This window comes from Anabrus simplex, chromosome 4 (genome assembly GCF_040414725.1).
Source record: "Anabrus simplex isolate iqAnaSimp1 chromosome 4, ASM4041472v1, whole genome shotgun sequence".
NCBI classification, from domain to species: Eukaryota; Metazoa; Arthropoda; class Insecta; order Orthoptera; family Tettigoniidae; genus Anabrus; species Anabrus simplex.
In genome coordinates, this window is record NC_090268.1 from 270,400,604 (window position 1) to 270,422,332 (window position 21,729).

Genomic DNA, 21,729 nt, shown 5'->3' on the forward strand with positions numbered 1-21,729 from the left:
TGGACCACACTTTGACACAAGTCAGCTCCACACACGGAGAAAGTATCTAATAAAATGCAGTACGAATAAAATACTCTCGAACTAGAGAAACTCCTAGTGAGCATCATCAGTATCAGTATCGTTTGTAGGGTCCGCTATCCATGACTATCCTCAACAGGTTCCTTTATCCAAACTTCTACTTTCTTGAAATGTGTCTCATTTGGAATCTCGTCTCTGGGTGGAGGCGGTAGAATAAACTGCACGGTATTCCCTGCCTGTCGTAAGAGGCGACTAAAAGGGACTGAAAGGTCTCTCAATTTGGGAGTGTAGGTTGGCGACCACGGAGCCCTTAGCTGAGTACTGGCATTTCTTCCACTTACTTGTGCCAGGCTCCTCGGTTTCATTTATCCCACCTGACCTTTCTTAGTCGACTCTTGTTTTCCGATCCAGACAGTATTAGGTTTATTAATCCTAGGGATTCCTTCATTTTCACGCCCTTCGTGGCCCTTTCTTTGGCAGATACCTTCATTTTTCGAAGTTTCGGACCCCTTCCATTTTTTGCCCTCTTATTGGTGTTAATATAAGATATTTGCCCAGTTGTACTTCCTCTTAAGACAATTAATCACCACCACCACCACCTGGAATCTCTTCTTCTCTTGCCATTAATGGCCCCCACTATCATTGTTTCACTGTCCGGCTACTTAACTGAACGGTCAGCATAGTTGCCTTCGGTTCAGAACGCCTCGGGTTCGACTCGTGGCCGGGTCGGTGATTTTAACCTTAAATGGTTATTTCCCTTGACTCGGGTCTGGATGTTTGTACTGTCCCCAACATCCCTGCAACCCTCACACCACTCCCAACAGTATACTCCACTACAATAACACCAGAGTTGGGAAGTAACTGAGTAAAAGTACGGTAATTGAATTACATTTAACGATTACATTTTTTAGTAATTTTTACTCGCAATCGTTACTTTCCATAAAATGTAACTTTTCCTCGTAATTTCCTTCTTTCTTTCGTCTTCTTCTTTCTTAATCCGATTACCCTCCAGGGTTGTTTTTTTCTCGGACTCAGCCAGGGACTCAACCTCTACCGCCGACTTTGGGTCGGGGGATACAACTGGAAAGGAGGAGCAGTACCTCGCCCAGGAGGCCTCACGTGCTATGCCGAACAGGGGCCTCGTAGGGGGATGGGAAGACTGGAAGGGATAGACAAGGAAGAGGGAAGGAAGCAGCCGTGGCCTTAAATTATAAGTGGGTAACCACGGAAAACCACTTCGAGAATGACTGAGGAGGGAATCGAACCCCTCTGTACTCAGTTGACCCACCGAGGCTGAATGGATCCCGTTCCAGCCCTCGCACCACTTTTCAAATTTCTTGTCAGAGGCGGGAATCGAACCCGGGTCTCCGAGGGTGACAGCTAATCACACTATCCACTACACCACAGAGGCGGACTCGTAATTTACTTCTGAAAATAAAATTGTAATTGTTACATTATACTAATCGAAGTACGGCTGCATGGCTAAATGGTTAGCGTGCTGGGCTTTGGTCACAGGGGTCCCGCGTTCGATTCCCGGCAGTGTTGGGAATTTTAACCAACATTGGTTAATTTCCCTGGCACGGGGGCTGGGTGTATGTGTCGTCTTCATCATCATTTCATCCTCATTACGACGCACAGGTCGCCTACGGGAGTCAAATCAAAAAGACCTGCACCTGGCGAGCCAAACATGTCCTCGGACACTCTCGGCACTAAAACCCATACGCCATTTCATTTTGTTTATAGTAATCGATGTATATCGCATCGAGAGCTTGGCAACTTTGAAGCCTCTGCACTAGCAAGCCTTCACACAAAGGGTATATTCCAGGATTTCCAGGATACGACGCACACTCGTTCATTTACTCGCGGGTTGTCGCGGTTGCCGATTGAGATTTAGACAATCGTGTCGAGAAGGTGGTGGTGGTGATTATTATTTTAAGAGAAAGTACAACTGGGCAAGCACCACCCTCTAATCAGAAGGTCCGACACTTGGAAAAATGAAGGTATCGGCAATAGAAAGGGAAGGGCCACGAAGGGCGTGAAAATGAATGACTCCCTAGGTCTCGTAAAGTTAATACCACCAGGTAGGAAAAGAACAAGAGTTGACCAAGGGAGGTCAGATAGGAAAGATAAAGCCGAGGTACTGATATAAGTAAGTGGAAGCAATGCCAGACTCACCAAACGGGCCCGTGGTCGCCAACCCACCCTCCCACGGTGAGAGAGTACTTGGTCTCCCTTTTAGACCCCTCTTACGACAACCAGGCCATACCGTGGATGTTATTTTACCGCCCCCACCCACAGGAGTTACGTGGTCGATAAAGGAGGCGGAATATACACACGGCGGAGAAGATTTAGGGCATTTCCATTCCCCTATTTTGAATAAATATTTTGAATTCGTTATCTCGAAAATAATGAAAACACGAAAGTGACACGCAATATTTGCTTGGGAGCAATCATTTTGAAAGTCTGACTAGTCTCGCCTAGTGACGGTAGCCACTTAATATGTCTCCATGCTAAAGAACACAAAATGGAGCAATGTATTTTTCCTTGCGAACTTCGGTATCATTCCATTCCCCATGTGAAAAAATGCTAGTTATTCCCTGAAGATTCACGTTCTGTGTTGTAATTATACTTGTAAAATTACTGATTGTCTACCTCTGTAGTGTAGTGGTTAGTGTGATTATCTGCCATCCCCGAAGGCCCGGGTTCTATTCCGGGCTCTGCCACGAAATTTGAAAAGTGGTACGACGGCTGGAACGGGGCACACTCAGCTTCGCCGGGGTGCGATTCCCACCTCAACCATCCTCAAAGTGGTTTCTCACTTCTCCTCCAGGCAAATGCCAGGATGGTACCTAAGTTAAGGCCACGGGCGCTTCCTTCCCTCTTTCTTGTCTATTCTTTCCAATCTTTCCATCCCCCCAACGAGGCCCCTGTTCAGCATAGCAGGTGAGGCCGCCTGGGCAAGGTACTAGTCCTCATCCCCAGATAAATCCCCCCGACTTATAGTGTCACGCTCCAGGACACTGCTCTAGGTGGGATCCCTCGTTGAGTCCGAGGGGAAAATCAACGCCGAAGGTAAATGGATTAAGAAAGAAAGAATTTTATTGATTACTGTTTGAAAAGTAATTAGTAATTGTAATTCAATATTTTCTTCTCAGGTAACGGTAATTGATTCCAATAATTTTCATTTTGTACCTTTCCTATCACTGAGTAACCCGCAGCTTCCCATACACGGCAGATGTCACCCGCCCCCACCGGTGAGTCACGAAATTAATGAATGAATTAATTAATTGTTTCACTCCAACCGAAATTTTGTCCATTCTACCGAAGTCAACTCAATATACCGCAATAACTAATTTATTTCAAATATTTCACTCTTATTCCTCAATCAATTTTCCCACACCCTAACATAATTTTATGACCGGATACCCTCCCCGACGCCAGTCCTCTGAGGAGGGTTGTAGTCAACTATCATGGGTTCATGTGGTTTGTAGTCTGGAGCTTTGCGTGTAGATGAATATATATGTACGTATTAAGACAAACACAAATACACAGTCCTCGAGCCAAGGTATAAACTAAATGGGGTTAAAATTCCTGTCTCGACCGAGAATCGAATCCAGGACCTTCTGAACGGAAGACTGGGCTCGATTTTTCACTATCTACGAATAGGCATATATACCTGCATGTTGATCATCGACTGTTACAGTTTACACAATTTTGTGAATGATCTAATTGCTCTCATTAAATGTGTTAGCAATTAGCGTTTTGAACTTCCCTTTAATTGAAATGATTTACCTAATACTGTTCGCTCCTGGGTTTCTTCCTGTTTCTTTTCCCTTTCAAAGCAGATTCAAATACAGAGCTAATCTACTGCTCTCCACTCACATCATATGAACTTGCCATCGTGAGAACCGAATGACATTGTCGCTGGCTTCGTATCATACCGGCCATTGCAAGTGTCATTTTTGAAATCACATCTTTATGATTCGGATTCCACGTAAAACTGGAAGTTACGTGGCTATGATAACGATATTAAATGTCATTTGAAACTAAACGCTTGCTTATATTTTTACCTCACCATCTAAATCGACTCATGTGCTCAAGTTCATCCATTGTACAAATAATTTGTAGTCAGGCTTAGTTCGTAAAGCACAAACAATGGTTTGAGTGTCCGACTCGTTGGCTGAACGGTCAGCGTACTGGCCTTCGGTTCAGAGGGTCCCGGGTTCGATTCCCGGCCGGGTCGGGGATTTTAACCTTAATTGGTTAATTCCAATGGCACGGGGGCTGGGTGTATGTGTTGTCTTCATCACTATTTCATCCTCATCACGACGCGCAGGTCACCTACGGGTGTCAAATAAAAAGACCTGCACCTGGCGAGCCGAACCCTTCCTGGGATATCCCGGCACTAACAAAAAAAAGGCCATACGACATTTCATTTTCAATGGTTTGAGTGGCATAATAAGTGGTCCTAAGAGTCAAAATTACAATTACTATCAAACAGAAGTGAGTACCTCTGACGTATCTGCCGGGCTCACAGGCGTAGACGATTAGTCTTCGTCCTATTTTCTAGCCAGCAGGTTCGATCCCCGTTGACGTCGGTGGCATTTAAGGGTGTACAAATGCGACAAATCTGTGTCACCGTCGTCGCGTAAGGTAAAGATCGCGAGGACATTCATTCATTCATTCTTCATTCATTCATTCACTCACAAATAGTGTGTAAGTGAAGTCAAAAGTAATTTCCACATAGGTCATGGATACCTTTGGAAGAGTGGAAGGTTGAACGTTTCCACTATTCGTAACTTCTGTAGGGAACTCTTTGGGTTGAACCAGACAGGTCAGGACATTGCTGCACGCTGCCATTGCTACGTAGATTGTCAACAGCATAACAAAATGAGTGATTCTGAACAAGAATCCGGCAGTTTCCTCGTTGGGGCTAATAATAACATGTTGTATTAATAGTAAGCTCATTTTCATACAGATGACCAAGACTTCATACGATATAATATAATAGCTTCCTTTACACGTGATACAGAAGTATACAAACCCTAATAGTTTTATAGTTTCACATATTTTATGTGTTATTTAAATAGGTTTGAAGGGCATGAAACTCTGTTTATGTCAAAATCTATTTTCGGTCCAGTATACAGTAGTGGTATACAGTAGAGCCCCGCTAATCCGAAGCGCGATAATCCGGAAACTCGGTTAACCCAAACTATTTTTTTAAGTTACCGACACTTTAACGAAATGAAGAAGTCCATCTCCGAACGAAGATTATTTGATTTTTTAATTTTTTACATATGAAATCAGTATAAAATAATTTTGTATACTTTAGGCCTACTGAGACAGTACTTTGAGGTAGAAATCTAAGTAAGATAATGCAAGGAATTTGATCGGATTTCATAGTATTTAGTTACAAAGAAATAAATAAAACACAGCACTCCATAAATGACATCCCTAGTTAGTTCTCTTTACAAAGTTACTCTACCTTGGGGATTTTGTGCTAAAATTCGTCCTTATGGCGCAATGCTCGATTTCAGAAAAAACCTAATTATCGGAAAATTTGCCAATTCTAACAGCCCCGATCCCAATTAGTATAAGATTTGCTGATGACATGGTAGTAATAGCTGAAAATGTGAAGGACCTCCGCAAAATGCTGAGAGAATTAAACAAAAAGTGTGAAGAGTATGGAATGAGCATAAACCAAAAGAAAACCAAATTCATGATACTTGGAGGTAAAGGTGAAAAAGCGACAATCAAGATAGGGGGAGAATTATTGAATATTAAACAGGTGAATAAGTAGCTTGGAAGTATTGTGACTGCAGACCTTCACTCTACAACAGACATAAAAGCTCGAATTGCCTTAGCCAAGGAAAGCTTCAACAAGAAGAAAAATCTGTTTTGTGGCACGCTAGAGAAAGATCTGAGGAAGAGACTTGCAAGGTGTTTCAGATAAAACCTAATTATCGGAAAATTTGCCAATTCTAACAGCCCCGATCCCAATTAGTATAAGATTTGCTGATGACATGGTAGCTCTATATGGCGCTGAAACATGGGCATTAAGGAAGGAAGAACAGAGAAGAATAGAGGCATTTGATATGTGGATTTGGTGAAGAATTGAAGGAGTAAAGTGGGAAGATAAAATATCAAATGAGGAAGTTCTGAAAAGAGTGGGAGATGTGAGGAGCATGCTGACCGTAATCCACAATAGGAAGAAAAATTGGATAGGACATAATCTAAGACACAACACTTTACTACGAGTAGCTTATTATTATTGCTAATTACTTTACGTCGCACCGACACACATAGGTCTTATGGCGACGATGGGACAGGAAAGGCCTAGGAATAGGAATGAAGCGGCCGTGGCCCTAATTAAGGTACAGCCCCAGAATTTGCCTGGTGTGAAAATGGGAAACTACGGAAAACCATCTTCAGAGCTGGCGACAGTGGGGTTCGAACCCGCTATCTCCCGGAAGCGAGCTCACAGCTGCGCGCTCCTAACCTCACGGCCAACTCGCCCGGTACTACGAGTAGCAATTAAAGGGCTGATAAAAGGAAAACAAGGAAGAGGAAGGAGACGATGTCAGTTATTAAACAGCATTAGAAAAAGAAAGGAAGGTTTTGCAGAAGTGAAGAAAAGGGCACAAGATCGAGAGATATGGAGGTGAAAGCCATGATTGGACCTGCCGGATGGCAGAACAACCTATGATGATGATGATGATGATGAGCGGTACTCTAAAGTGTTTTTGTGCACACGCAAGCTCATTCTACGTCATTACTGTAGTTAACTGCTCCGAGCCGCAGAGCGATTAATTACACACTAGCATTGATTTCGCGGCAAAATGATTATTGCTATTCAATTTAGTATACTGTGTTAATTGATCATTCACCCAATTTTCATTGAATTCGTTTTGGTCCAACTCAAAGAGTTTTACAATAAGTGGGATAAAGTTCATAGTTCTATAGTGGCAGGAATTAACCCGATACTCATTTATGTTGTAGGTTAAAAAAACAAAGGGGAGGAAGACCTGACCTACCCAAAAACTTCCTTACATTAGAAACACCACAGACATAATCGGCAAGATACTAGATAATTATGACATAAAGACCATCTATAAACCACACCGGAAATCAACGCGTCAGCTACCATCAGTAAAAGATATAATAGAATTACAGGCTCCTGGAGTCTACCGCATTGAATGTAGCTGTGGAACGTGTTACGTTGGGGAAACGAAACATCTGAACTCTACCCGACTAAAGAACATATCCGGCACACCAAGAACCTAGACACATATATTCCAGCTGTAGCTAAGCATCCCAACGAAATAAAATACGAAATATCATTTGACAGAGCCAAGAATTTAGCAACTATCCCCTGGAATCTCGAAAAGAAAATTCGTGAAGCTATCGAAATTAATAAATACCCGAACAATATTAATTTAGAAGAAGGATATATAATCAGCAATTCTTGGATGTCTATCATACAGAGATTAAGAGATGCAGACCACAATATAAACCGCAAGACGAACCTCAGGTTACCGAACAGCACGGGCAACTCCCACCAACTGGCTGTGACACATGACGTTCCAGAATTCTCATGAGACAGCCAGCTTACGTCATCCAGAGGGGGTAGGATCTATAAGGCCAAGTTCATTAACTACTCTAGTTAAAGACGGGGAATCTGATTCATATAGCACGAAGTACCTATATTGAATGGGCAATATCTGCGAGACTGTCGAGAGTTCAGAGAAAATGCTGGATACTCGTAGGATTGAATTCTCAAAATATCACATTATAAAACCAAATGATTATGATGATGATTCATTTCAAACGATTCACCAAAATGATTCGTTCATTTGATTCGTTCATTCGAATACCACGTGACGAAGAGCCGAAAGCGAAACCATGGGCTCAGATGAACCATTCCGTTATGTTCTTTAGAACTGCTACTACTTTACTAGTTTACAAGTTACAAGAGTTAAATGTTCAAGGTAATTCCTAGTATTTTAACAAGAGTTACAGTCGAAAAATGCTACACAACTGTCTGACTAATCCTTTCCAAACTTAAGTAGCTACCACGAAACTATACGGGAATCGAATTTGAAATTTATAGTAGACTAGCTGATGTACCCGTGCTTCGCTACGGAATTCTACATTGTATACAGAATTCTAGGATAGGTAGTGTACACGTTGTGAGCAAGATTGTCTTAAATTGTATAGCTCTTAACGTTACCCTAGAAACGCGATGGTAGGTCACCAAACATCTTTTCTCATATGAAAACTGAGGGAATTTTCACTGTAATGGTAGACCCAATTTTATACCATCAGTCACAATCAGGATGGGATGTTTTCATTATAATGCCTTTTTACATCCTTAGAAAGACTGTCTTAGTGGTTTTCCCAACTGAAATGAACATACAATGACATCAATAGGAATGGCGCTATTAACAGCAATGCTTTCATATTACTACATACTCGTTCAAATGAAACACCACACATTTTTTCACTTTTAACGAACAGGACTATGCTGCCTATCTAACAGTCCAAAGTTCAAAACCTGGAATGACCAAACCGCAGACAGCCGTGATCAGTGAACACTCTTCGGCTTTCTTCGGCGGGGAGAGGGTCGAATAGTGGAGACTCCCAGGGCAAAAACTATGCCCAATTACTATTCTGTTTCCTAGGAGTACCCGATAAGTCGGAGAATATCAATTCACTACACTGGTGGCGGAAGAATCTATCTGACTTGAAGGCACATTTTTCCCCCAAGCCAGAAGAGAAACCCCCTCTTCACTGCTAGTTTGGAATAAATTGAATGTAGAATTTAATAAAAGTGAAGAGAAAGAAGCTTTTCTTAAGAAACGGCTCTTTTCAGAGTTGAGATTTGAGTTATTTTATGAATGTTGTGTTGCTATAATTTGGAAAAAGCCTAAAGTTTTATTCTAGCCCAAACCATACTACTACTACTACCACCACCACTAAGTGAGGCTCTGCCTTAAGTATGCACACTGCTCATTCAAAACAGCACGTCAGAGTAAGGATCGAATAGCTGAAATACTATGATGATCCAGTGTGTTACGTACCAGCTGTATCAGAAAATGTATGAACCAGAGGAATGGCATGCTAAAGAAGAAAATGATCTAACTCCCCGGCTACTTCCCGCCAGTATTAAGTCAGGCTGTTATACTCGGTACGCAGCAGTAATCCCATCTATCGCAGTTGAGAGGCAGCACAGGAGACAAAGAACATCACAATAAACAATGGTCAATGTAATGTTATTGTTGATCAATGTTATGCACTTTCGATATTATAGGCCTTCACATTTCGCTTTCTTCCGACTCTGAAATACCACTCTTACCATAGTCGGTACGGTAAAACTGAATAAAAGATAAATGATCGGAAATTGTATTCTCTATAACTTTTTATATAGTACTTTTCGATAGGACCAATAGCATTGGTATTTAAAAATTACATTTTAGGCACCTTCCCCTAAACTACAATTATATCCAGGATGAATAAAATTGTTTATAGCTTAGACTATATTTTCTTATTCCCCAACTCTATATACCGATTTTCATTAAATTGCGTTAACCCATTTTCTCGTGGCTGGGTGTTGAAGTGGACTTTGCAAGAAAAATACAAATTCATGAATACCTCTGTTATTATAGCCGGTACGGTAAAAATGTATAAGACATAAATGATCGTAAATTTAATTCTCTATAACGTTGGTTATGTAGTATTTATCGATACAACTAGTAACAAATATTTGAGAATTACATTTAGGCCTTCCCCTAAACTACCATTTCACTCAGAGTAAATTAAATTGTTTATAGCTTAAATTGTAGTGGCTCATTCTCAGACTTTGCATACCAATTTTCAATGAAATAAGACCACTAATAACGTAAATATTTAAACATTAATTTTTACGCCTTCCCCTAAACTACCATTTCACTCGGTGTGAATAAAATTATTCATATGCTGGATTGTAGCGACGTATTTCTCGACTTTTCATGCCAAATTTTATGAAGATAGGACTATTAAAAACATAAATATTTGAAAATTAAATTTTAGGCCTTCCCCTAAACTACCATTTCTATCAGCGTGAATAAAATTACTTATGGCCTATATTGTAGCGACTGATTCCCCGACTTTGCATACCGATTTTCATTAAATTATCTATGGTTATTTTCTAGTGATGCGTGTACATACAGACAGACAGAGAGACAGAAATTACGGAAAAGTAAAAAGTACATTTCCTGGTTACTGTGGACATGACCGATACAGAAATACCATTCTTTTCAAATTTTGAGCAATGTACAGACAAAACTCTTATTTTATATAATATAGATGGCCAGCAGAAGAGCAAATGTAGGCAACCATTCAAACAGGAATGAGCACGAAGTACCTATATTGAATGGGCAATATCTGCGAGACTGTCGAGAGTTCAGAGAAAATGCTGGATACTCGTAGGATTGAATTCTCAAAATATCACATTATAAAACCAAATGATTATGATGATGATGATGATGATGATGACAATAATTTATTATTATTATTATTATTATTATTATTATTATTATTATTATTATTATTATTATTATTATTATTATTATTATTATTATTAAACTGATAAAATTCTGGTGAGACTTGACTAATGCTAGTTCAAGCATAATGAGACAGATTTCTTATTGAAAAGGGCCGATCACCTAGATGCTGTCCAACTCGTTGGCTGAAAGGTCAGCGTACTGGCCTTCGGTTCAGAAGGTCCCGGGTTCGATTCCCGGCCGGGTCGGGGATTTTAACCTTAATTGGTTAATTCCAACGGCACGGGGGCTGGGTGTAGACTATGTGTTGTCTTCATCATCATTTCATCCTCATCACGACGAGCAGGTCGCCTACGGGAGTCAAATAGAAAGACCTGCACCTGGCGAGACAAACCCGTCCTGGGATATCCCGGAACTAAAAGCCATACGACATTTCAATTCATACCTAGATGCTAGGCCCCTGTAAACAAGAAACATCATCATCATCAGCAGCAGCAGCAGCAGCATATTTCTGAAAGTGTTAATTCATAATGCACATGTTCAAAAACGTGCCCCTGCTGATCGATACGCTGATGCAAACGTCTTTCTATACTTTCGTGAATTCGCCTGTGATACTCTGGCGTCAAGGACGCACATACCTCAGTAATTATCTGATGTAAGCCCCCTATATTCAGGGGTTTTGTTCAGATCACATTAGTTTTAACAGGAACAACTCGTGTGGAGTTAAATTGGGAGATCTTCGTGCCAAGGTATGGGACAATCTCGCCCAATCCATCGTTCAGGTTACTTAATTAATATTATTTCTCACAGGTCGATAATAATAATAATAATGAGATGGTGCGCCATCCTGCTGGAACCAATGCTGCACTCTCAGTCGAAGTAGAACGTCTTCCAGAAAATTCTCCAAACTAATGTTGAAGGAATTTTATATAACTTCGTCCTCCAGTTCAAGGAGGAAAGAGGACAGGTCCGATGAACTGGTCGTCAAGAAAACACAACAAGCATTAAAGCTCCGGAGTCCTTTTTTATGCCCCGCTTGAACCAAATAAGGGTTTTAGGAGCCCAATAGTGAAGGCTTTGTCTGTTGACGATGGCGTTATTTGCGAAATAACACACATCGCTCCACAGAACGCGTTGAATGAAGTCAGGACCCCATCGAGTATTTGCATACCTCTTGTGCAGAAATCAGTTCTGCACAGAAAATGTGCAAAATATTATAGATTTCATGTAAAATAAATTATTATAACAATACGATGTTCCTATACTACCATGTGTTGTATTTTCCCCAAAATAACGAACATTCTGTACCATTTCCTCGTTCTCCCGTATAGGCCTTTTTCTTGATGGCCGGGCATGCAATGTTCCATCAGAAAATTATAGTAGTAGTAGTAGTAGTAGTAGTAGTAGTAGTAGTAGTATCACACTAATTGCCGTACTGATTTGTAACTTAGTCTTAGAATTATCTGTCCGTAGTATTATTTCATTTTAGAATTACTGTCTTACTTTTATGTTTACATTTTAAATTTTATTGTTTATAGTGGTTTAGTGTAAGAGAGGGCCGTGAGTCCTAACTTCGCCACAAATGTAAGTCAGGAATAAATAAATAAATAAATAAATAAATAAAAAAGAATAAATTTTAAAAATATATAAATAAACCACCTAATTAACGTACACTTAAAACGTGTTCTAAAGGTAACAGACGCAAAGGAAATCTCCCTTGATAAAGTCTGCGAGCTGCAGCAGCATTTTGCCTCGTTTCATCTATAGCAGAACAATATTAGTGTGTTGCCCCCATCCACTTCTTTAGAGACATCTAGCGACGATCTACGTTGAGCGTGTGGTATATCTACTGGGGATTATCAAGGTTATTTCATGTTCTGGGCTGATAGTGGGTCGCCTCGACCAATTTCCTTTAACTATTGGCAGGAAAAGAAATTAGAATGATAATAATAAAAATTATTATCTAATTAAACACGACTTCAACATTTGTAGTGATAGTAACCATGTCCAAAATTGGATTTGAGATTTGCATGTGTGTGTATGATGCACACTTTATGATTTTTGCTCACATTTTTGTTCTGTGGTATTGAAAAACACAGTTTAAGTCGGCGAACATTTTATTATAGGAATATGGGAACAATTTCGTAGCACTAAAGAAGGAGCATTTTGTAATGTATTGTGCGCTTGACTGAAGCAAGATGTTACAAGAATTAAACCTGCCCATGTCATGATATATGCTCATATTAACGATAGGAATCGCCCAAGACAGAGATAAAAGAGTTTAGTATTCTTGCTGCTAATCATTTTGGCTATTCGAGTTGAAATAATGTATGTGGATTCTGCCAGGGTTATGACTGAATTGGACCTTGTAAGTGACCTACTTGAATTCCAGCCACGAATTAATTAGGTTTCGTTACGTTGACAAGAGTGCTATACTTGGAATGTTGTTCGACTAAAATGCGTTTACTATGAATGTTTTTCTCTACCTACCCCACTTAAAAATAACCTGAGTAACAATAAGCGAGTACAATTTGATTAAAATAGTGAAAACAGCGTGCACCCTATTTGTTTTGTATGTTTGATTTGTATCTTGTTAATTTTTCCAGAACATCGTTGACTTTTGCGACTTTTTTTAGTTTGACGAGTCATATTTCTAGAACGACTATATTGGATAGTTGCTGTGAGTTGCTACCGTTGTGAATTTCCAGCTTTTCTTTATTTATTTCTGAAGTGGAGAAGACTGATTTGTTATCAAGTATTGCCTTAGCTGAAAATGTTGTTGAGAGAAATTAAGGCAAGATCGTACCATAATCGTTAGTAGAATTTTTACAACGTTGACCAATAATAATGTGATTAAAGAATAATGATAGTTAATGTAATTCAATTATATTTTGGGATACTTCAGCATGAATTTAGTTTATTTCTAATAGTGTTTCCCTAAGAACAGAATTTTCTATTTCATGATTACTGAGATTAAGACTTGATTTCTTAAAGACTGTTTATGAAGAGGTATGACTCAGTTGCCGAAGTATAGCATTTCAAATGAGTATCGTAACTTTATTTACACTGACTGACAGAGCAAATGCAACACCAAGAAGGAGTGGTCAGAACTTTATGCCAATTGCAGGGTAGACTGACGTCACTGAGGCATGCTCTTGATGTGAAATGCGCCGCTGTGCTGCGCACGTAGCGAACGATAAATGGGACACGGCGTTGGCGAATGGCCCACTTCGTACCGTGATTTCTCAGCCGACAGTCATTGTAGAACGTGTTGTCGTGTCCCACAGGACACGTGTATAGCTAAGAATGCCAGGCCGCCGTCAACGGAGGCATTTCCAGCAGACAGACGACTTTACGAGGGGTATGGTGATCGGGCTGAGAAGGGCAGGTTGGTCGCGTCGTCAAATCGCAGCCGATACCCATAGGGATGTGTCCACGGTGCAGCGCCTGTGGCGAAGATGGTTGGCGCAGGGACATGTGGCACGTGCGAGGGGTCCAGGCGCAGCCCGAGTGACGTCAGCACGCGAGGATCGGCTCATCCGCCGCCAAGCGGTGGCAGCCCCGCACGCCACGTCAACCGCCATTCTTCAGCATGTGCAAGACACCCTGGCTGTTCCAATATCGACCAGAACAATTTCCCGTCCCGTCGATTGGTTGAAGGAGGCCTGCACTCCCGGCGTCCGCTCAGAAGACTACCATTGACTCCACAGCATAGACGTGCACGCCTGGCATGGTGCCGGGCTAGAGCGACTTGGATGAGGGAATGGCGGAACGTCGTGTTCTCCGATGAGTCACGCTTCTGTTCTGTCAGTGATAGTCACCGCAGACGAGTGTGGCGTCGGCGTGGAGAAAGGTCAAATCCGGCAGTAACTGTGGAGCACCCTACCGCTAGACAACGCGGCATCATGGTTTGGGGCGCTGTTGCGTATGATTCCACGTCACCTCTAGTGCGTATTCAAGGCACGCTAAATGCCCACCGCTACGTGCAGCATGTGCTGCGGCCGGTGGCACTCCTGTACCTTCAGGGGCTGCCCAATGCTCTGTTTCAGCAGGATAATGCCCGCCCACACACTGCTCGCATCTCCCAACAGGCTCTACGAGGTGTACAGATGCTTCCGTGGCCAGCGTACTCTCCGGATCTCTCACCAATCGAACACGTGTGGGATTTCATTGGACGCCGTTTGCAAACTCTGCCCCAGCCTCGTACGGACGACCAACTGTGGCAAATGGTTGACAGAGAATGGAGAACCATCCCTCAGGACACCATCCGCACTCTTATTGACTCTGTACCTCGACGTGTTTCTGCGTGCATCGCCGCTCGCGGTGGTCCTACATCCTACTGAGTCGATGCCGTGCGCATTGTGTAACCTGCATATCGGTTTGAAATAAACATCAATTATTCTTCCGTGCCGACTCTGTTTTTTCCCCAACTTTCATCCCTTTCGAACCACTCCTCCTTGGTGTTGCATTTGCTCTGTCAGTCAGTGTATGATAGGAATCTCAAACTGCTGCAAACATAACGAAGGACTTACTAGAACTACTTGAATTGTGCCTTTTTGAGAACAATTAAGATCTAGATCGTATTTTTCCGGTTGTGATTTGTTCACCGATAATATTTTTTTAATATCACATTCTTTGCGGATCAAGTGTGTTTTGTCAATTCCAAATCTTATTACTTGGCAAAAAAATGTTTACCTATCCCTGTATTCAAGCATCAGACTCACGAACGGTCCTCCCCTGTGAATCCTTACGACTTTCGACTGCTATAAGGACGAAGTATTCCTAAAGGCACCAGTAACACCAGCCATGTCAACACAAACTGAAGATCTACTGAATATTGTACGTAGTAGATGTACACTACAAAAGATAAATGGAACAATCTGAGTATGTTCAAACATCTTCAAGTCTCGGCCATTAGAAGGACAATCGCGATTAATCCCAATATCAACTCGTTGCGCATTTTGATTCAGCAACTGTTCAATATTGTTTGCACGGGTCTACTCATTACTCATTGATATTGTTCCTTAAATATACAACAAAATTCGTGTTATTTTATGTTTCAATGGTTGTCAATATTTGATGCCTGCTGGCGCTGATGAGCCACCTGGTATGGAACTACTGAGTGTGTGCATTCTGGTGTTTTTGAATTTTCTGCTCTCAATGAACTGAGAAGTTGGAAGGCATTTAAGAGTATAGCGCGGCACGCTGTTTCCTGACCACATTATTTAATTTCCTTGGAAGCTTTATTACTGTGATAACCCTGACCGCCCTTCATTCCTGGAAGTGTGTAAGATACTCGCAATTTAACTCCATTAGTAAAATGAAAAGAAATCGAGAAGAAAAACTGATACCTCGGAATTTTTTTAGTATTTCAGAATATTTTAAATTTCATAAGTTATTCTGTCCATATAAATTATTTCGTTATTTGCATGGTTTCATTATGTATCGGTAATCATTTCTTTGTGTTATAGTTTAAACAAATAAATAAACAGCTGAGGGTTGGTGGAGAAAGCCACGCTTCCTCAGCAAGGCAAGCCTATGTATGCGTATGATGTATACGTTCGTGTTTCACCTAATCACCACCGTTCAGTGACTGCCTGAAAAAAAGATGAAAATATGTCGAATTGTGTCTGTAAGCACATCAATCGTTCTTCGTTCAGCAAACGGCATCGTATTCGTGAAGATGAAATGGTTTTCCGTAGTTAACCATTTTACATCAGGTAAATTCTGGCTGGAACTGTATATAAGGCCACGGCCGCTACCTTCCCATTCCTGGTTGCCGAAATCCTTCACCGTGTTAATGCGACGTTAAACCACCAGGCAAAAGAATTATTTCATTTTCGGTTTCGTGTTTCGGCCGGCATTATTGACAGACGCGTGGCCAAGGGGAATTAACTGGGGGTTAGAACATCGACCCACCCTCACAACCCCATGACAATTTTACAAAAGAAAATACATGGAAACTCGCAATAAACAAGTGAAAGTCGACTCAATGTGTTGACTCTTTTGAACATTCACGAAAACATAATCGTAAAACCATCAGATCTCTTGAATCTATTTTTTGAAGCCCCGAAAGTTGCATTCAAGATTGTAATTCGAACATAGCATTCGCTATAAAACTGTTCACATTGATCAATTGTACTCGTTCTGTATTTTAATGTAAGAATTTTCAGTGTACTATAATCTGAATATCAACACGACCACACACTCACAAGCATCTTCATTCTGCTCCATCAACACTTTGCAAATAACCGCCCCCGCCCCCGCCCCAATCGGTCGATCCTGGCTGGCTACGCTACTGAATCCTATAGTATCAAGCTCGTACATCTACGGTCGACTAACTAGGATAATATTAATTAAGTAAATAACTCTTTGAATACGACGATAATAATACAGATCACATGAGCTACAGACTTAAATTACTTCACAATGAATAACGCAAACTCGAAGTGTTCAGTACCGGTAGTGCGCATGAGTGCGTATGTGACCGCTTACAACCAATCAATAAAGGAATCAAATCTTAGATTTCTGGTCTATTGATAAATGTAGGTCCAAGGGCGGACTAGTTGTAGGGAACACGTCGAAGGCAGTGGTCGGCCGACCCCAGCTGTCTAAAATACAGGAATGATTCTATGTCGGTTTCTTTAAAAGTAGGTCGTTGTCTCCCGCTTTGTGGGTTGCCTACCTCACAGGCGCAACCCCAATTTTCAATTCAACCCTTGAACAACTTCCCTTACTCATGTTGTATTTCTTTTGAACCATTTCCTGGACATTGTTGATTTTCAGAATTCCTTACTTCGTATTTTCTCTTCTTCTTCTTCTTCTTAATCAGTTTACCCTCCAGGGTCGGTTTTTCTGGAGGACTCAGCGAGGAATCCCACCTCTACCGCCTCAAAGGCAGTGTCCTGGAACTTCAGACTCTGGGTCGAGGATATAACTGGAGAAGATGACCAGTACCTCGCCCAGGCAGTCTCACCTGCTATGCTGAACAGGGGCCTTGCGGGTGGATGGGAAGATTTGAAGGGATAGACAAGGATGAGGGAAGGAAGCGGCCGTGGCCTTAAGTTAGGTACCATCCCGGCATTTGCCTGGAGGAGAAGTGGGAAACTACGGAAAACCACTTCCAGGATGGCTGAGGTGGGAATCGAACCCCCCTCTACTCATTTGACCTCCCGAGGCTGAGTGGAGCCCATTCCAGCCCTCGTTCCACTTTTCAAATTTCGTGGCAGAGCCGGAAATCGAACCCGGGCCTCCGGGGTGGCAGCTAATCACACTAACCACTACACCACAGAAGCGGGCTCATATTTTCTCACACACCGTGTTTCAGATATTTGCTCCTAAGTTTCTAAAGCCATCTACTGTATTAAAGTATGAAGGCTTTCACGCCCGGTGTCAATACAATGAAAATCTTCCGGGCTATTATGCCGTGGTCCACTCCTCTCGCTTCTCCCAGACGTTTCGACTACTGCTGGCGACTGCCAGCGGGATACAGGAGAGCGTATCGACACGATGCCACAGAAGATGACTACCGAAGCAGTAGTCGAAACGTCTGGGAGAAGCGAGAGAAGTGGACCACGGCATAATAGCCCGGAAGATTTTTATTACATCTACTGTATGTCTCCTCCATGACACCTTCTACTCAGCTGTTCCTATTGGATGCTCTGACCCTTTCATTTCCTTGGTACTCTATTACTGAAATTTATATTCATTTAGTATTCAGTAAAATGCTCTGCCCTACCAGGATTCGAACTCCGGTGTTCATCATTCATACTTCAGCACCTTACCTCAAGGCCATACACCACTTCCATACGTTTTCATTGTGATACCGGCTAATTAATTTCTAAAGAGAAGGGAGCTAACATTATCTATTCCATGAATTTGATTTTGTAGACAGTGTAGGAAAGAGATACCGTAATTAATTTATCGGTCCGCCTCTGTGGTGTAGTGGTTAGTGTGATTAGCTACCACACCTTGAGGCCCGGGTTCGATTCCCAACTCTCCCAGGATGTTTCTGAAAAATGGTACTAAGGCTGGAACGGGCTCCACTCAGCCTCGGGAGGTCAACTGCGTAGACGTGGTTCGATTGTCTCCTCAACCATCCTCTAAATGGTTTTCTGTGATTTCCCACTTCTCGTAACTTAAGGAAATTGTCACTTCCTTCCCTCTTCCTTATCTATACCTTCCAATATTCCCATCCCGCCACAAGGCCTCTGTTGAGCAAAGTTGGTGAGGCCACTTGGGTCTTCCTCCCCCGTTGTATCTCCCAGATCCTTAGTCTCACGCTCCAGGACACTGCCCTTGAGACGGTAGAGGTGGGATTCCTCGCCAAGTCCAAGAGAAAAACCGACCCCGGAGGGTAAAAGGATTAAGAAAGAAATTAGGACTACTACTGATTTTATTACTATATTTAAAACAATGTTCTCTTATTTACATCACTTGCAGTATGTTTGATATAGTAGGCTATATACCAAACAAAACACGACAATTTTACCTGTAGAAACGGATTTTATTAAGTTTTGTTTATTGCACTTCATTACCCATGATTTCAAGGTGACTGGTCGACAGTGAAGTGTGGTCTCGCAGTAAACCACTGGAGTGCTAATTTAGAACACTTGGAGTTCGATTCCTGGTCGGGTCGACAATTTTACTGAATAAGAAATGAATATAACTTTGAATAATAGAGTACCAAGGAAATGAGAGGTGCAGAAATCAGTTGGATAGAACATCTGCGTAGAAGGTGTAACGGTGGAGACATGGACGGCTTCAGAAACTTAGAAACAAAATGGCAGATGAGAAAATATGAACTAAGGAATTGTGAAAAAAATACAATGTCCAGGAAATGGTTCAGAAGAAATACGATATGAGTAAGGTAGTGTGTTCAATCGTTGAACGGAAAATAGGGGAGGCGCCTGTGGGGTAGGCAACCCGTACAACATGCGTCAACGACCTACTTTTAAACAATCTGACATAGAGTCCTCCCTGTATTTTAGACGGCTGGGGTAATGAGTGCAGTTTCCCCTCTGGGGTCGGCCGACCACTGCCTTCGGCGTGTTCCCAACCACTAGCCCACCCTTGGCCCTCCATGTACGAAGTACATACTATATTGTTCTACACTTTATTTTTTCTATCCAAATGAAGTACATCACACATCAGTTATTACATCCACCTTCTAAACATAATCTCCTTGTAACTGTATCCACTTTTGCCATCGATGTGTCAGTCTCTCCAGACCTTTCTGAAACCCTGAAATAATTCTTTCGGTGTGCTGCGTACCCATACCTTGACAGCTGTGTCCAGTTATACAAAATCCGCAAAACGGCGACCACGCAGAAGTTTCTTCATGTTCCCGAGCAGGTGATAGTCATATTTCTTTGGCGGTGGACTGCCCCTATGCTTCCATTGCATCAATTGTTGTTTCTTCTGTGGCTCATGGTAATGGAGCCATGTCTCATCACCAGTCACAAGCCTAGCCATGAAGTCGGCTGTATCTTGATCATGGCGCTACAAAAGTTTTCTGCACACGACCACACGCCTCTGCTTTTCGTCTGCAGACAAGAGTCTAGGCACCCACGTGGATGACACCTTCCCCAACTGTAAGTGGTCGTGCACGATCCGCTGCAGGGTGTTCGGCTAATTCCGGTGGCTGCCTCCATTTCCGTAAATGTGATGCAATTGTTTCCTTGGATGGCCTGTTCGACCCGGGCAATGTTGGCTTGTGTTGACATTGTCACATTCCTTCCAGAACTGGTTCCCTTGTCCACCGATGCGCCCCCTGTTTTCCAACCTTCCACCCAGTTGTAAACTGTTTACTGTGACGGCGCATTTCTCCACAGACTGCCACCAAGCCCCGATGAATTTTTGCAGTAGTTACGCCTTCTTTCCATAGGAACCAAGTCGTATAGTGCTGTCCTTAGCGATTGCTTTCCATATTGTCCGCTCCTACGCTGATAGTGTCGTATGAAATGGTTATGACGAGTGCATTCGTTGGCTCCTGTGCGTGTGCTGCTACCAAACGGTGGAACAAGACGCTACTTATACGTCACCATCTTCAAAAGTGAAATGTGAACCATACCCGAACGTACAAAAAATAAAGTGTAAAAAATATAGTACGCCCCTCGTATCAACAGACCTGAAATCCAAGATTTGGTTCTGGTTACTGATTGGTTGTAAGCGATCACATGCTCCCGCATGAGCACTAGAGTATATTGGGAATTTCAATTGTTCTTTAGAACCATCACAGTCATTTCCATTTTCACTGATACCAACACATACGTCTTTTGTCGCTCGAAGACTACTTCATTACACTCCTTGTTTGAGTTCCTCTATGTTTTATGTTCATCCCGTAATTTTTCGTGCTGCCGATACTTCTTAGTGATGTCTATGTAAAGCAATAAAAGTATTCGTTTGTGAACGCAGAAATAATTCATAACCTGCTTATGTGTGTAGGTGTTAAAATATTGAATAAATGGTCGCAATGATTTTTGAGGTTTTAAATCTTATCCCAAACGACAGAATAACCCTATTATAACTGTAAGAATCATGGAAGCCTATATCAAATATGGAGTTTTCCGGATCTGGTGAAGTAAGAACACGTCCATGAGTTATTATCCTTAAAGGATTGGCCAAAATATGTTGATGTACATGTGAGGTAGTGGTCAGAAGTTAACCTCCAAAGAATCAAGGGTGATCCACAGTATTTGGCGTGTTCTCAACCTCAACACGCTTATCTACATATTTTATCCGCATTCCAGATCACTAGGATCTGATTATGGCTTCTTATTGGTAGACGTTAAATTATCACTCTTCCGCGTTATTAGGAAGTTGTTTCAGTACCATTCACAGAGAAATTATGAAATTATTATACTGTACATCCTCCCCACTCCCTCAATTCTTGCAACCTCTGCTCGATTCAGTGACCGGTGGCCATGGACAGAAGAGTGACGTGTTGCCTCCTGTACATCTTACACTCATCTCTACATTTCTATTCAGCTCCTTCACCCCTGAGGCGTCATTTCATTCCGGTATTCATCGCCTAATACGCACAGGGATCCTCTCTTCCAATGTTAAGTACACAGTTAAGAATACCACATTGTATTTGACTTATTTGTTACCCCACAATCCCGTAATTTCTCATCACATGCAAGGCCACCTTGTACTCTATGGTGTTAAA